The 12311-nt window shown below is 40.9% G+C and overlaps 1 long non-coding RNA gene across 1 annotated transcript; it reads right to left on the bottom strand.

Annotated features, from left to right (window-relative positions):
- Window positions 1-234: 234 nt before the first annotated feature.
- LOC109495968 lies at window positions 235-5365 on the bottom strand. The gene is made up of 4 exons (XR_002739616.2): window positions 5325-5365; window positions 5137-5207; window positions 3777-4077; window positions 235-502 (listed from the first exon to the last, which is right to left on the bottom strand). It is a non-coding gene; the product is annotated as an uncharacterized LOC109495968 (long non-coding RNA).
- Window positions 5366-12311: the final 6946 nt, after the last annotated feature.

The following is a 12311-nucleotide window of genomic DNA, read 5'->3' as shown; positions in this document are numbered from 1 at the left end:
GAAGACACCACCTGAAAGCTGCATCCTGGAAGGGAAGGATAAAGAACCACGCAGGGTTGGAAGTCAGGAAGGCAGAAGATGAAAAATGGGAAGGGTACTCCAGGTAGTGAATGCAGCGCATGGAAACGCTAGAGACTAAACAGCATGAAGCTTTAAGAAATAGGCTAGCGTTGAACCTGATCAGCAGGATTTCTCAGGTGGGGTCCATAAGTCCCCTCCATATGAGTTGCCCAGCTTGTTGCAATGCAGCTTCCAGAGCCCTGAGGCTTATCTACTACCTCAGAATCTGGAGCCTAGGACTTTGTATTTTAAATAAGCATTCCAGAGAATTCATAGGCACTCTGGATTGTATATCCTCTGGCAAGGCAGAAGTCTGGGAAGGGGGGAGGTAGCAAGAGAGGATTCTGGTGAGGTGAGCCGTGTTGGACCATGAGGTTCTTGAACACCAAAGGTTTGGAACTTGAGACTTTCCTGAGTCCAATGGAGGAGCCACAGCCGGGATCTACATAAAAATAAAAAGGGGGAATAGAATTCTACTTTAGAAAAACCACTCTAGAGGCAGCATGGAAGAATGCCCTGGAACTGGGAGAGACTCAGGCAGAGTCATCCAGAGGACAGAAGAGCTGAAGAGAAATGGTAAGAAAGCAGGACCGACTAGAACTGGTGATTGGTCCGATGGGATATGGTAGTGAAGGGGAGGAGACATGGTTTTAAGGACAGGGGAGGGGACATCAAGAATGATCCCTCCCTAGGGTCCTAGCTTGAGGACTATTTATAGGGTGCTGATCACAAGGGATGACAAGGAGAGTACGTTCAGTAACACCCAAAGTGTCTGTAGAACTCAGGTTCAGTAGACGCGTTTGGGATGGAGTTAGAGACCCAGAGTTATCAATACACAGATGGCAACAGAAGCTGTGGAAAGTACAAGCTTATGGTGCCGTCTTTCTTCATAAACTAGGAAGTAGAGTTACTTCCCAATAGTAACCAAAAAAGGAGATGTCAGAGAATGCAGGAAATAGAAAATAGCCCCTATGAGGCCACAAGAGAGAATGCTGAACAAGGAAACAGCATTAAAGACTCATCAAGTATGGAAGGACAACTTGTCATAGCTCCAGTTGTGTTGAAGGTGTTTTTCTCCTGTAGCCCTTCCCCACCAGGGGGGCAGGAATGTAGAAAGGAGACAGCTGGACCACTAGCAACTCAGCCCCTCTAAAGAAGCAGAGGGACTCTGGGTGCCTGGGTGGTTCACTCAGTTAAGCATCTGACTTTAGCTCAGGTCATGATCTCATGGTTCGTGGGTTCGAGCCCCATGTCAGGCTCTGTGCTGACAGCTCAGAGGCTGGAGCCTGCTCTGGATTCTTCGTCTCCCTCTCCCTCTGCCCTTCCTCCTGCGTGTTCTCTCTCTCACACACACACAAATAAACATTAAAGAAAAAATAAAGTTCCTTAAAAAGAAGAAGAAGAAGACGAAGAAGAAGGACTAAAGGACCCCTCTGGTCTTGAGGCTCTCTCCCAAATGCTGTAATTCCTCCCCAAACTCAGATCTGGGAACAAAAACCTACCATTCTTCTCTTCAGAGTGGTTCCTCCTTGCTGCTTGCTTGTTAGTTCCCCTGCTGTGCGTGTATGTACGCATGTGAATGCACACCCTCTGAACACTTTCCCGCAAGTACAAGCACTATTCCTTGACTGTTTCCCAGGCCTACTTAGGTAGCAGTGACTATTGAAATTATTTCCCCCTATTTTATGGTTATCTTTGTCTATAGCCAACAAGCTAGTGTGGCGATTAAGTAGAACAGACTTTGAAGCTCTATTCTGAATTCGTAGTTAATTATTACTTCCATCCCCAACATATCTAGCCATCACTTCCTCTGCTTCTCTCTCTTTTTAGATATCTTCTTCTCTAAGCTTTCCATAATCGCCTACTTACTCCATGCAGCAAAGCCTAGCTAAATCAAGTAGCAAATAATTTCCCTACACCGCTCTGCATGCTGAACTGGAACAGTGAGGGATGATCCCTGACCAAACACACACGGGCTCTTTCCCAGATCAACTGGGAATCCAAGAGTAAAAGGGAGAGAAAATCAAGTTTTTCTGGGTCCAGGACTTCCACACACATACAGATCCCCAGTCTGCTCGCTCTGCCTGTCTCTCTGTCTCTCTCTCTCAAAATAAATAAACTAAAAAAATAAAAATAAAAAGATGGGAAGGGCCATGCTCATTTAAAAGGCTAGCAGCTGGCATTAATGTAATTAACATCACTTTTGAGCAGCTAAATGATTTTCTTTTGGAAAATGACTGATCCCATTGTGACCTCCATGGCACCCATTTCCCATTAAGGGACAGAAAATCTACCTTCTCTCTCCCCTCCCTCCTCTCCTCCAGGGAGCAGAGACATGACTTAAACTCAGCTAATCACATGGTCTGTCCTTAGGGAAAAGGGAAATAGAGACTTCATGTATGGATTTCTAGAGAACATCAGTATTGTAGCTGGAGTAAAATGCAATTCTCAACACCCCAAGAAGCAGAACCATGTATGGCCCGATAAATAAATAATGATGTTAGATGAGGATTTGGAGTCTGGCAAAAATCCAGTTTGTATAGAAATCAAATCCTATTAGAGTATTATAAGGAAAGCTATGTTATTCTGGACTGAGTTTTTGTGGCTATGGATTGAGCCAATTATTTTAATTATACTCTTGGGAAAACTACTGGAATTCAATTAAAGGTGACTGATTTCCACCGGCATTCAATTGAGTGCATTGCTTTTGAGCAAAGAGACTTGACATTTGGTTTAATAGTGTGAAGACTACGGTTTGATGCTGAGAAACAAAAAATGTGAGCTTTTAGCAATCAAATTAAGAACCTCAGCAAACACCATTAAAACTCACAGGACCAGACCACTTGAAGCCGCAGGGATCATTTAAAACACAGATGTTAACGTTCTTTCTAAGCAAACATGTTCTTTATTTTAAAAATCTAGGTACTTAAATAGGAGAATGGCCTAATAAACTGAGGTAAATCGCAACGATCAAATACAATGAACCAGTTAAAAGTGGGGTTTCTCCATATGGACAAACATGGCTAGACCTCTAACACATGCCACTGAGAGGAGAAAAAAAGCTGTTTAATGAAGTACCCTCTAGGAAAGGGGGAAAAAAAACTGAGACAAGACAGTCTGATGAAAGGAAACTTTTGGTCCTATGTTAATTAACCATTGCAAGGAGAATTACTAATACGTTACCTAGATAGTCAAAAATAACTTGAAGAATAAATTTAGTTTCTAGTTTCTAAGTGATTTTTTTAAAAAATGTTTTAATGTTTTTATTTTATTTTATTTTATTTTATTTTTTAATTTTTTTTTCAACGTTTATTTATTTTTGGGACAGAGAGAGACAGAGCATGAACGGGCGAGGGGCAGAGAGAGAGGGAGACACAGAATTGGAAGCAGGCTCCAGGCTCTGAGCTGTCAGCACAGAGCCCGACACGGGGCTCGAACTCACAGACCGTGAGATCATGACCTGAGCTGAAGTCGGATGCTTAACCAACCGAGCCACCCAGGTACCCCTATAAGTGATTTTTTAATGTTTGTTTGTTTATTTATTTATTTATTTATTTATTTATTTTGAGAGAGAGAGCCCACGTGGGTGCAAGTGCATGCAGAGGCTGGAGGGAGGTGCAGAGAGAGAAGGAGAGAGAGAATCCCAACAGGTTCCTTGCTTGTCAGCACAGAGCCTGACATGGGGCTCCGTCCCACGAATCCCGTGAGATCATTACCTGAGCCAAAATCCAGAGTTCGTGTCTCCACCGATGGAGCCACCCAGGTGGCCCCATAACGTGTTTTCTGGCAAACATTTTCCATCCTGCAGTTTTCTCAACAAGCTGTGATAAAACAATCATGTCGAAGGGAAGAGGTTTAGTTCCAGGCAAGACAGAATGAGCACATCCATCCTGACTCTTCGACTCCAAACGAGTGATGAGTTTCCCATTTTTCCTCGGCTGTGTTCGGGCCTAGGCTCAAGGCAGCCCCAAACCAAGAAGACCATAAATATTGTGTGATCTTCCCTCCATGAGGTACCTGGAATAGGCAAACCATGGAGACAGAAAGTAGAATTAGGGTCACAAGGGGTTGCAGGGAGGCAGGAATGGGGAGTCGCTAACACTTAGGGTTCCATTTGGGAGGATGAAAAAGTTTCGGAAATGGGTAGTAGAGATGTTTGCACAACAAAGTCAACGTACCGAATGTCACTGAATCATACATCGAAACATGGCCAAAATGATAAACTTCATATATGTTTTTCACCACAATGGAAAAAAATTGAGAAAACGGAAAGAAAGAGAGCAATTCACAAGTATAGTTGTAGACTTTAACATTCCTCTCTCGGTAATCAACAGAACAGGTAGAGAGAAAATGAATACGGAAGAGATATAAAAGAACTATACAATCAATCACCTGAATGTAACTGGTACGTGTAGAACATTACACCAAAAATACATTCTTTTCAGGTGTACCTGAAACATGCAACAATACGGACCACATCTTAAGTTTTAAACAAGCCCTAACAAACTTAAAGTATTTAAATTATACGAAGAATATTTTTTGACAGTAATGGAGTTAAACTACAAATCGATAGCAGTAAGAACAAAAAAGTCTCTAAATACTTGCAAATTAACCAATACACTTCTGAGTAATTCATGGGTCAAAGACCTCAAAGGATATTAGAAAGCCTTCTGAACTGAACAAATATAAAGCAGTGCTTAGAGGGAAAGTCAGAGCAAAGAACAAAAATCTCAACCCAATAGTCTCAGTTTCCCCATTAAGATAGTAAGGGGGTGGGGGGAAGCAAAGACATAGAAAGAAGGAAATAATGTTTTTTTAAAGGGCAGAAACTGATAAAATGGAAAGCAAACGAAAATAAGATAAAGAAAATCAAGGAAACCAAAAGCTCATTCTTTGAAACAATCGTTCAAGTTGATAAACCTCAAGCAAGACTGACAAAGAAAAAAAGGAAAGACACAACCATCAATATCAAGAATGAAAGGGGGAGGAGAAATTGGAGGGGGGTTATAAGAGGGGGGGAAGAGAGTGGGGGTGTGGGAAGGGGTGGAATATCACAACAGACTCCACAGACCTTACCAGCAGGAGGAGGGAATGTCCTGATAACTCTACACACAGAAATTCAACAACCCAGGTAAATGAACCAATGCCTGAAAAAAAAAAAAAAAAAAAGTAAAACTTGACTTAAACCTTACAACTTATACCAAAATTATCTCAAAGTGGATTGCAGACCTAACATTTATGTTTTATATAAAACATAGAGGCACCTGGGTGGCTCAGTCGGTTAAGCCTCCGACTTCAGCTCAGGTCTTGATCTCACGGTTCATGAGTTTGAGCCCTGCATCGGGCTCTGTGCTGATGGCTCAGAGCCTGGAGCCTGCTTCAGATTCTGTGTCTCCCTCTCTCTGTTCCTCTCCTGCTCACATTCTGTCTCTCTCTCAAAAATAAATAAAAATTAAAAAAAAATTTTTAATAAAAAAACGTAAAACTATAAAGTTTTACAAGAAAATAACAGAGAAAATCTTTGTGACTTAGAGTACACATGATACCAAAAGCACAATCTTTAAAATGAAAATCTTGATTACTTAAATAGTATTAAAATTCTAAAACATTTGAACTGGGAAAGACATTGTTAAGAGATTGAAAAGGCAAGTTACGGACTAGGAGAAAATATTCATTTGTACAAACAACTTGTGTTCAGACTATACCAAAAAAATAAATAAGTAAATAAAATTCATATCTCTACATTAAGAAAATAATCCAGTCTAAAAATAGACAAAACTGGGGCACCTAGGTGGCTCAGTCCGTAAGCGTCCAACTTCGGCTCAGGTCATGATCTCGCGGTCCGTGAGTTCGAGCCCCACATCGGGCTCTGTGCTGACAGCTCAGAGCCTGGAGCCTGTTTCAGATTCTGTGTCTCCTTCTCTCTCTGACCCTCCCCCATTCATGCTCTGTCTCTCTCTGTCTCAAAAATAAATAAACGTTAAAAACTAAAAAAAAATAAATAAACACTAAAAAAATTTTTTTAAATAGACAAAAACTTACACGTACACTTCATCAAAGGGGGCATAAGGATGGCCAATAAACACGCAGAAAACATGTTCAACAATACCAACCATTGGAGAAATGCGTATTAAAGCCGCAGTGAGAGTTGCACCAATTAAAATGGCTAAAACACCAAGTGCTAAAAGGATATGAAGTAACTGGAAATCTCCAACATCACTGATGGTGACGCAAAATCTCACAGCCACTCTGAAAAATAATGTAGCTCTTTCTCAATAGATTAAACCTACATTTTACCATATGACCCAGTAATCCCACTCCTAGGTATTTATTTACCTTAGAGAAATTAAAACTTATACTCACTTAAATACCTTTAGCTAAATGTTTATAGCTGTTCTTTCATAATTGCCAAAAGCCAAAAACAATCCAAATGTCCTTGAGTGGCCGAGTGGATGAATAAATGGAGGTCCGACAACACAACGAAGTGATGCTGTAGCAATGAAAAGGAATGAACTGTGGACGGACTCAACACCTTGGATGAATTTCAAACGCATAAGGCTGTGTGAAAGAAGCCAGTCTCAAAAGTTGCATGTTGTATGATACTGTTTGTCTGATACTCTCAAAAACACAAAACCACAGTGACAGAGAACAGATCCTTTGTTGCCAACGGTCGGTGATCGAGGAAGGAAATGATGACAAAGGGGCATCATAAGGGACTTTTTAGTGACAGAACTGTTCTATATATTGAATGTGGTGGCAGCAACACGACTCTCTATGTGTTAAAACTGGTGGAACTGGGGGCTCCTGGGTGGTTCGGTCAGTTGAGCAACCAACTCTCGATTGAAGCTCAGATCATGATCCCAGGGTCTTGGGATGGAGCCCGGCGTGGGGCTCCATGCTGAGTGTGGAGCCGGCTTTAGATTTTCTCTCTCTTTCCCTCTGCCCCTCTCCCCGCACCTCTAAAATAAAAATAAAATAAAATAAAACTGGTAAAACTGTACATAAAAAAAAAAAGTCTGAACACTTGATGGCAGCTCTCAATCAAGCATTTCTATTTTTTTCAACTATTTGTATGGATAGGTAATTAGCATTGACCATCAAATAAATGTTGAGTTCCTACTGGAAATCTCTGTATCCTTGAAATGCTATTAGTTTTCTGATTGGCCCTTATAATGTGCTATGGACCATAAAATGCATTATGTTCTCATAATCCCTTAACAAGAAGCTTAACAAGAGGATGCCTAAAATTCACCTATAGTATTTTCACTTACATCTACAACTGCTGCTTGGATATTATTCATAACATCTATCCTATGAAAGAGATAACTTTGAAATTCCAAAAATTTATTTTTGTCAACCAAATATTCCCCCCCCCCTTATTTTTGAGATTTCTCGGGAGTACATTTAGGAAACTTTTAATATGGAATAGTCAATAACTGTGTATTGATTAAAATAAAAAACATTAATGATACATACAAATACCGTAAGTTGCATTTTGTGACTTTCTATGATTCGAACATCCGTACTGTCCATCAACAGAAATTATTCCTTTGCAAAGGCTTTTGAAAGCATCGCTCATTTTCCCTCCTATTCCCCATACATGTGACCTTTAACTTTAAATCTAATGTCTCTACCCTTTTTCGATCATCAAGACACCATTTACAAAGAGCTCAACTTGAGCACAGGTGTACTTTTTAGAGAATCACACTCCCTGTAAACTCATTCCAATTAATCATTTCTCACCAGTTTAATAATTTTCGAACAAAACAAAAGCAAAAACAGAAGACCTTTAACCACATCAGGAAGCACCCCGGAAGGAATAGGTCTTAACTACATCGCGACTCAAAAGCAGATTGGGAAATGGTGAGTTGTGCCAAGAACAGAAGCGTGCTATGCTGTTGAATTATTTCAGTGCACCGATCACCCGGATTTGGTTTCATACCAAGCGTGCTTTTCTATTTCAAAATTTATCTAAATGTGTCTTAATCCAAACGTCGTTTGTCTTTCATTAAGCCAGCTTCCCACTCGCTGCGGAAAGTCATATCGTTGTTATTCCATTCTACTAAAATAAAAATTATAAATACCATGCTCTTCTCTCATATGCAACCTTTTTAAGTCCTAGTTGTGTCTTCTTTGAAATTTTTTTTAATGTTTATTTATTTTTGAGAGACAGAGCACAAGTGGGGTAGGGGCAGAGAGAGAGAGAGACACAGAATCTGAAGCAGGCTCCAGGTTCTGAGCCGTCAGCACAGAGCCCGACACGGGGCTCGAACACACGAACTGTGAGATCATGACCTGAACGGAAGTCAGACGTTCAACCGACTGAGCCACCCAGGCGCCCCTGTGTCTTCTTTGGAAGTGATCGACTTATTTGCCACTTTGTGTGAGGCCCTTTTCTCTATGAGGTTATAGTACCAGAATAGCCTCCCAGGAGGCTACCTTGATTCCAGACTGCATCCAGGGTGACAAAAAAAATTCTACAACTCCAAGGTCTCAGTGGCCTTTCTCTGGCCCCAAAGTGATTCCCATCATTTATTGAATTAAAGCCAAAATACTCACTTCGAAGAGCTTTGAGGAACTTCCGTAATCATCCCCACCTTTTCTTTTGGTTCATTGTTTTCTCTGGCGATTGTGCCTCTAATTATCCTTATGTTCCAATTTAGAGATTGGCTTTTGTTTGCATTAAATTTGTAAGCTCTTGGGGACAGGGCTATGTAACGGGATGCAAGATAAATATCCAACAAAAACAATAACTTTCCTACATAACGGCGATAACCGGTTCTAAAATGTAATAGGAAAAAATCCCATTTCTAACACCAAAGCAATACTATACCTAGGAATGTAACTAAAGATAAACAGGTGAAGCCTTTGTAAAGAAACCTTTATTGAAGGACAGCAAAGAGAACTCGAAAAAATAGAGACATACCATTGATACCCTAGGAGTCTTGATACGCTAAAAAAGTCAACATTTCCCAAATCCGTTTGTCAATCTAAATCAGACTCAAAAAGATTCTATAATTTGACAAGCTGTTTCCAGCTCGTTAAGGAAATAAAGCCAATGGCAAGAACTACCTAAACACTCTTAGGGGATATATATATATATATATATATATATATATATATATATAAAATCTAGATTAACTTGCTGTAGCAGATAATCAATATTATAATTATAATTTTTTATAATTTTTATAATTCAATTTTTATTGAATTTTATAATTATTCAATAATTAAAAGAGTGTTGTCTTGGCACAGCAATAGGAAAATAATAAAAGTGAGTCAAGAAGCAGAATGAGGTGTAATAGTGTGAAACATAAGAAAGCTGCATTTCTTTTTCTTTTTTTTTCAACGTTTATTTATTTTTGGGACAGAGAGAGCATGAACGGGGGAGGGCCAGAGAGAGAGGGAGACACAGAATCGGAAACAGGCTCCAGGCTCTGAGCCATCAGCCCAGAGCCCGACGCGGGGCTCGAACTCACGGACCGCGAGATCGTGACCTGGCTGAAGTCGGACGCTTAACCGACTGCGCCACCCAGGCGCCCCAGAAAGCTGCATTTCAAAGTGATAAAGAAAAGATGGGCTGTTACATGTCTAAGAATCTTGTAATGTTGTCTATACAACAGAATATCAAGTGAATTAAAATCTAAACATTAATCACCGAGACTAGCGATTCTGCTTTCTGAAACTGTGATAATGGCAAAACAATTTGGAAAAGGCTGCATGGTTATCACAGTGGAAGTACTTAAATAAAGTATAATACAGCACTGTGCACCAACATTTAAGGTACGCTGACTTGCCCTGACATTTAAAGTTTCCAAGAAACTAAGAAGAATAAGGTAGACTTATTTGGCCTGACATTTAAAGTTTCTGAGCCATACTGCTGCATGGAAAAAGTAAGTGAAATGAACAGACCTAACTCCTGATCTTATGTTTTTATAATGAGAGATACGGACGCATGTAAGTAGAGGGGAAGCACCATTGCCTATTAGTAGCGATGGCATTCCTAAAAAACATGCTAACTTTTCAAAGGAAAACATGTATAGATTTGGTCACATAAAAATGTAAAACCTCTCCAGGTCAAAATAACCCACACACAAAATTAAAACTCAAGTCATACCTAAAAGAAGTATTTTAAAGTGTATAACAGATGAAAGATAAATGGTCATAACATATGAAGAGCCCTCATGAGTAAGAAAAATACCAACAACCCAATAGAAAAATGGGCATCTGCGGGGCGCCTGGGTGGTTCGGTCAGTTAAGCATCAAACTTCGACTCAGGTCACGATCTCGTGGTTCGTGAGTTCGAGCCCCACGTCGGGCTCTGGTGCTGACAGCTCAGAGCCTGGAGCCTGCTTCGCATTCTGTGTCTCCATCTCTCTCAGTCCCTCCCCTGCCTCTCTCTCTCAAAAATAAACATTAAAGAGAGAGAGAGAGAGAGAGAGAGAGAGAGAGACCTGAGAGAGAAACGACCATATGAGGACACAGCAAGAAGGAAACCATCTGCGAGGCAAGGAGAGAGGCTTCAGGAGAGACCAACTCTGCCAACATCTTGATCTTGGACTTCCAGCCTCTAGAACTATGAGAAGACAGATTCTGCTGTTTAAGCCGCCCCGTCTGTCGTATTTGTTACGGCAGCCGTAGGAAACTAATACACACAGTAAGGACTAACCCTAGTTTTTAGGAAACTAACACACGCAATAAGGATTTTAAGAAGATGTCCACCCAACTGAAAATAGAGGTGGTTTCTGGAGCTCTAGAATGAGAGGGGAGAAAGGAAAGCAGTTACAAAGCATATATATGCACTTTCTATATGCTTTCATATTGCTAGAGATGTCAGGGCAGACATTTTTTTTTCACAATCATAAAAGAAAAGAAAAAGGAAAGAATATCACTCTGGTAAGTAGGGGAACATTCATCGATGGTACGCAAAGTGATCCTTTAATCCATTACACAACTTTTTAAACGGGAGAATGCAGACAGTACGTTTTGAGATCAGTTACGCAGGAACCTCATAGACTTTATATATGGGGTGCATATTTTTGCAAAGACTTAAAATATCACTTCTATTTTCAGAAGGTACATTCTCACAAAAAAGAAAACTCGCCAGCAAGTCTAATTTTAAGCCTGAGAACCCTAGGAGAAGTCTGTGGTCTCGGTTTCCTCTGCTTCATTTCCACTGCTGCGATCAGCCGGCACCACATTTTGCAAAATCTAGGTTACTCAGAATTAAACAAACACTACACACATGAAACCAGAAACACCCGCACCCCATAAAGGACAGCAGAATCCCCAACAAAAGTCTCCTGACTTCATCACACACAGCTCTTCCTACCACTGCCGGAACACAGATTCTGAGAGATTCTCTTACTGGACAGTTGACCCCAAGGCGTCGCTTTTTGCCTGCGTGGCGAATCGACAGATTCAAGAAAAAGAAGCAGAGGGATGAAGAAGTTGTCATTTCTCCCGACTCTACGACAGCCGGCAACTCTACATTGTGGGCTAGAAGCGTAAAAATGCCACTCGTAAAAACTCCACTCAAAATACCTCGAAGCCAAATTTTGACCAGAGTTGCCTCCTTATGTTGCACGGCCACCCTCCACCCCCAGCCCCCCCCCCCCCCCCCCCGGTGACTAGAGTTTGGGACCCAGCAGGTGTCATATCTTCGTTAAACTGAACCTTACTATGTTATTTTTGCCAATGGAAAACCTTGATCTCTTCAGGTCGACTGCCCGTGCCACCTTAACATTCAAAATCATAAAACAAGTGAAACACTGAAAAGTATAAAAAAGATGCAAACCATTTTAAATCTTTTCGGTGCTCCTGGGTGGCTCAGTCAGTCGAGCGACCCACTTTGACTTTGATCTCACAGTTCCTGAGTTGGGGCCCCACATCAGCCTTACTACTGTCAGCACAGAGTCCCCTTTGAGTCTTGTCCGCCCTCTCTCTGTCCCTGCCCCGACTTGTGCTCTCTCTCCCTCTCTCTCAAAAACAAATAAACATTTAAAAAATGAAAACAAAATGACAAAAATAAAATCTTCTTTTAGTATAAAATCAACTTACATGTTTTTAACAGTACCCTCTGGGGGGCGGGGGGTGACTTTCTTCCTTTTCTACCATCACTCCATGGGGAAAGAATTAAGACTGTGTTTGACATTCAAAGCACAGAAAACATTTTGAGAGCTTGATCTACATGGGATATTGTGCAAGAAAATGGAAGGGGGAAAGCCCTCCGGGATCCAGCTGATAATGGA

This window comes from Felis catus, chromosome F2 (assembly GCF_018350175.1).
Source record: "Felis catus isolate Fca126 chromosome F2, F.catus_Fca126_mat1.0, whole genome shotgun sequence".
Classification (NCBI taxonomy): Eukaryota; Metazoa; Chordata; class Mammalia; order Carnivora; family Felidae; genus Felis; species Felis catus.
This window is presented reverse-complemented; position numbering and strand designations above follow the sequence as displayed.